Source organism: Pseudoliparis swirei, chromosome 19 (assembly GCF_029220125.1).
Source record: "Pseudoliparis swirei isolate HS2019 ecotype Mariana Trench chromosome 19, NWPU_hadal_v1, whole genome shotgun sequence".
NCBI classification, from domain to species: Eukaryota; Metazoa; Chordata; class Actinopteri; order Perciformes; family Liparidae; genus Pseudoliparis; species Pseudoliparis swirei.
In genome coordinates this window covers 25,130,971-25,136,970 of record NC_079406.1, presented here as the reverse complement: position 1 = coordinate 25,136,970, position 6,000 = coordinate 25,130,971, and positions in this window count along the sequence as shown.

Below are 6,000 nucleotides of genomic sequence, written 5' to 3'. Positions count from 1 at the left end.
AGACATACAGACATATAAAATAGACATACATATACGTACAGACATATAAATATACAGACATATACATACATAAACATACAGACATATAAATAAGATATACAGACATACAGACATATACATATATAAACATACAGATATACAGACGTACAAATATATACAGACATACATACAATACAAACATACAAATAAAAATACAGACATATAACATAAGAAACATACAAATATACAAACATACAAACATGCAAACATACAATATACAGACATACAACATACAAACATACAAACATACTAAATATACAGACATACAACATACAAATAAAACAAACAAACATACAAACATACACACAAACATACAAACAAACAAACATACATACAAACATACAAACACACAAACATACAAACAAACAAACAAACATACAAACATACAAACAAACATACAAACATACAAACATACAAACATACAAACAAACATACAAACATACAAACATACAAACAAACATACAAACATACAAACATACAAACATACAAACAAACAAACATACAAATAGATTTCATTGTTAAATTCCAAACATGCGCCGGCTGCCGGACCTGCGGAGCGACGGAAGCCTGCATTCATTCATAAACATTGAAAGGGGAGGAAGCGTGCACACACACACACACTCACACACACACACCTAAACACACACACACACACACCTAAACACACACACACACACACACACACACACACGGCATATGGAAGTGTTTTCCCCCCCAGAAACAGGTCCACTTGGTCCACAGCGTTATTATCCACGGCGGCATGACAGGCGGGAGGCTCTGGGTCTCTGTGCTTTAAGACACGGGGATCTGATGGAGGGAGAAGAACTCTCTCAAGAGACCCCCCCCCTCCCCCCCCCCCCCTCAACTCCCCCTCTCGCATATGGAGGCAATTACATCAAATGGTGTTCTTCGGCAATCCCCCAGTCAGAGGAGAAATCGCTGCAATTGGTCTCTCTCTCTCTCTCTTTCTCTCTGTGTCCGTCCTCCTCATGTCGGCCTCTTCCTATAATCATTATCTCTCTCTCTCTCTCTCTCCCTCCCTCTCTCTCTCTCTCTCTCACTCTCTCTCTCCCTCCCTCTCTCTCTCTCTCTCTCTCTCTCTCTCTCTCTCTCTCTCTCTCTCTCTTCTCTCACTCTCTCTCTCCCTCCCTCTCTCTCTCTCTCTCTCTCTCTCTGTGTCCGTCCTCCTCATGTCGGCCTCTTCCTATAATCATTATCTCTCTCTCTCTCTCTCTCTCTCTCTCTCTCTCTCTCTCTCTCTCTGCAGCCGCTGACGATCAGAGGCTCTCGAGGTCTTATTGCAAAAATTCATGGAGTAAAAACACACACACACAAAAGAACTCGATAGTCTCTCTGCCGCGCTTCGACTTTCCAACAGCTTCCGTCTGCCTCTCCGGATCTGATGAGCGTCACGCGTCCATTTGAAAAGTGCATTATTCATGTGAAGCGTCACCAGCTCTCATTAGTTCTGATGGTATTTGTATTGATAGTGATAAACATGTTTCGCCGTTGCAGAGATCTGAGATGGGTTCATTGATGTAGTAACGTGCTGTATTGAGAGATCTCTCGTCAGTGATGATGATGATGATGATGATGATGATGATGATGATGATGATGATGATGATAGATATGGTGGAGTGATGGCGTCCTGAAATGAGATTGAAGTCACTCTCCCTCTGTGTGTTGTCAGCCGAGTGTGATGTCATTATGTCGCCAGGTCCAGCCTTGTGTGAGTGTGTGTATGTGTGTATATGTGTGTGCGTATGTGTGTGTGTGTATGTATGTGTGTGCGTATGTGTGTGTGTGTGTGTGTCTGTGTGTGTGTGTGTGTGTGTGTGTGTGTGTGTGTGTGTGTGTGTGTGTGTGTGTGTGTGTGTGTGTGTGTGTGTGTGTGTGTGTGTGTATGTGTGTGTGTGTGTGTGTGTGTGTGTGTGTGTGTGTGTGTGTGTGTGTGTGTGTGTGTGTGTGTGTGTGTGTGTGTGTGTGTGTGTGTGTGTGTGTGTGCATGTGTGTGTGTTTGTGTGTATGTGTGTGTGTGTATGTATGTATATGTGTATGTGTGTGTGCATATGTGTGTATCTGTGTGTGTGTGTGGGTGTCATGGTGAGAGCCATGTGGAGTCAATCCCTCGATCATCGTTATGCTCTGACATTGTATAAATTCCAAACCTTCACCTATTAAACACGTCAATTCCTGAGCATCACGTGTTTAAAGGAAGCCGATGACAGATCAATACCACATGTATTGATTCTGCATCACCTGCACCTGTTTTTTGTTTTGGTACTTTATCTTTCCATCGGTAATAATAGATAATGCCGACTTAGGAGTATTCTAATATCATCAACTCCAAAGGACTTGAAGAGGAATCATAAATAACTCTGTTACTTTAAGATGTGTTCAAAGACAGCAGAGTTAATCCGAAGAAATAGAACACGGAGCTACAAGAAGGACACAAAGGCACTTTTTTAAAACTCTTTTTTTCCTCACTTAAACTTGAAGCTTTACCAATAAAAGATTCCAGTTTAATATCAACCTGTAATCGTCAGACGTCTCATGAGATATAACGGCGCCTGAGAAAAACACATTTTCTGCAAAAAAATCCTCTTAAATTAAATTTAATCCTTACACATTGTGACGATTTATCAGCGGCATGTCTAAATGTGCAAGAAGACAGAAAAGTATAGTACATGATATATATAATATAACGGCATTAATAATGTAGGAGCTCCGTCCACCACGTCGCTGTTCTGCACCACACTGCACAACCTAAAGATGATTATTCATGACTCCATCCACACAGATTCATAAGTAGTATTAATGCAATGGGCGTGTGCACAGACAGACCCCTAGTGGGGCTCAAGCTCCTCCCCTTTAGCCCTGGATGAGGAAAGTGCCCTTTCTGCTGGAGACACATTGTTTCTTCATTTATAAGTATTTAAGAATAAAAGTTATTTTCTGTCATCAATTCCCCCCAAATGTGTTTTTATATCTGACGGGGGCTTTTATTTAAGTTATTATCGCGCGTTTATTATATGGCATTTTTCGCTGCTATCATTTTGTAAATTAAAATAAATTGTAATTGCAAAAGGAGGAGGAAGAGGAAGAAGAAGGAGGAGGGAGAAGAAGAAGAAGGAGGAGGAGGAAGACGGAGGAGGAGGATAAGGAGGAGGAAGAGGTAGAGGAGGAGAGGGGGAAGAGGTAGAGGATGGGAGGAGGAGGAAGAAGGAGGAGGATAAGGAGGAGGAAGATGTAGAGGAGGAGAGGAGGAAGAAGAAGAAGAAGGAGGAGGAGGAGGGGGGAGGAGGAAGAGGTAGAGTAGGAGAGGAGGAAGAAGAAGGAGGAAGAGGTAGAGGAGGAGAGGAGGAAGAAGAAGAATGAGGAGGAAGAGGTAGAGGAGGAGAGGAGGAAGAAGAAGAATGATGAGGAGGAAGAGCAAGAGAGGAGGAAGAAGAAGAAGGAGTAGGGAGGAGGAAGAGGAAGAAGGAGGAGGGAGGAGGAGGAGGAAGAAGATGGAGGGAGGAGGACGAAGAGGAAGAAGAAGGAGGAGGAAGAGGAAGAGAGGAGGAAGAAGAATAAGGAGTAGGGAGGAGGAAGAGGAAGAAGATGGAGGAGGGAGGAGAGGAGGAAGAAGAGGAAGGAAGAGGAGGAAGAGGTAGAGGAGGAGAGGAGGAAGAAGAAGGAAGAGGAAGAGTAGGAAGAAGGAGTAGGGAGGAGGAGGAGGAAGAGGAATACGGAGGAGGGAGGTGGAAGAAGAAGAAGGAGGAGGAAGGAGGAAGAGGAAGAAGAGGGAGGAGGAAGAAGAAGAGGAAGAAGAATAACTCATTTTGTTTTGAAGTTTTCTGAGGTAATACATTGAGGAAGAGGTGGAGACGTTCTCTCAGAGACGTTAGAGTCGCCCCCTGCTGGTCGGTGGAGAGAATGCAGGTGTTGAAGACACTTCCGCGTTGGCAGAACCGAGGCCCTGGCGGATCGTTTAATTGTGTATAACTGGATTATTAACATGAATACTTGATGTGTAAGCAGTATTTTAAAGGCGCAGCTCGTTGGGATGAGGCTGTTATAATAAAACTTAATGATATGAGTGCATTCCATGTGTTTAGCTATGACTGTCAGACACATTCCTCTCTGAGACATCGTGCTGCAGAAGTATAGAGTAGCATAACATATACCTCAGAACGTGAGCGGCTGTATTCTCAGATACTTTCAGTGAGTTGACCATCACATACTTTCTCAAGTGACCATATTTGGTCACTTCCTGAATATATTCAGCACATTTGACCTCAGGCAAGAAACGGAGTCATTTCATAAGGATTCATTTTAAGGTTATTTCTGCCATTAACTTCAAATAGCACAACCTGTGCAGCCGCTCCCGACGCCGCCCTGACCACTTTGAGTCCAGCGAAAAGCCGGATAGCCGCGGTTCCTCCGGACATTAATATTCACCAGCGTCCGCTTCAAAAGAAAATCCCCTTTACAAATCCAGGAATGTATCTCCCGTGGATTTGGGGCTTTGACATTTCACCAATGTGGATGTCCCCCTGGCTCAAGGGCTTGAAAAGTGCATCTTCAGCGCTTCATAGAATGTATTATTCCTCCTTATTTGCCATGTGAAGTCTGTATAGGTTATGTATAATTTATTTTTCGCTCCCCCAGCTGAGGCAAGGTCAGACGAGTCTGGATCAACCGCAACTAATATAAACATGTATTATTGAGGGTGAGCTTTTCAGAAGTCCACACTCTCGTCTGTGTAGTGTGTGGACGTGTCCGTCACCGCGGCAACACAAACACCGGCCGGCACCATGACCTCGGCTCTTGAATGGAGCTTGTCGAATAAAGTGACTCTGAAATGTTGAAATAACCCTTTACCTTTAAGAAGAAGGAGGAGGAAGGAGGAGGAGGAGGAGGAGGAAGAAGGAGAAGAAGAAGGAGGAGGAAGAAGAAGAGGAAGAGGGAGAAATATAAAGAGGAATAAGGAGGAGGAAGAAGAAAAAAAGGAGGAAAAGGAAGAGTAAGGAGGAGGAAGAAAAAGAGGAGGAAGAAGAAGAGGAGATGGAGGAAGAAGGAAAAGGAGGAAGAAGAAGGAGGAAGAGAAAGAGGAAGGAGGAAGAAGAAGAAGAGGAGGAAGAAGAAGATGAGATAGAGGAATAATGAGGAGGAAGAAGAAGTAGGAGGGGGAAAGGAGCAAGAGGAAGAGGAAGAAGGAAAAGGAGGAAGAAGAAGGAGGAAGAGAAAGAGGAAGGAGGAAGAAGATGAGGAAAAGGAAGAAGAAGGAGGAAGAATGAGGAGGAAGAGGAAGAATGAGGAGGAAGAAGAAGTAGGAGGGGGAAAGGAGAAAGAGGAAGAAGAAGAAGGAAAAGGAGGAAGAAGAAGAAGGAAGAGGAGGAGAGGAAGAAGGAAAATAAGAAGGAAAAGGAGGAAGAAAAGAAGAAGAAGAAGAAGAAGAAGAAGAAGATAAACAACCCTTCAGGTGTAAATAATGTCAGGGTTATTCACCGTGAGGAGATACGAGGCTATAGAAACGTTCCCGTTCCTCTTAATCCGAGCTGCTTCCTCTTCCTCTTCCTCTGAGCCAGAGAAACAATCCATCAGCCAGGTTTAAAAATGTGTTTTAAAACGTGATGTTTGCTTTTTTTGGCAACGCGCGGCGTGTTTTCGGCCCGATGTTTATCCATATGAGGTCAGAGGGACTTCTGTCAGAGCGTTTTTATGATTATTATAGTCGACGTTCTCCATTGGAGGAATGAAGGAGCTTTAAACGCCACTAACTAAACTAACTAAACTAACTACCACTGATCACAACACTCAGATGAACGTGAACATACAGGAACATTAATACAGTCTCTCTACGTTCTTATTTGCTTTTACCGTTTGTTTTTATTGTAATTTTAGTTATTTCTATTGCATAGCTTTTAGGATATTTTAACTATGTGTTGTAAAGCGTCTTTGAGTATTTTGAAAAGC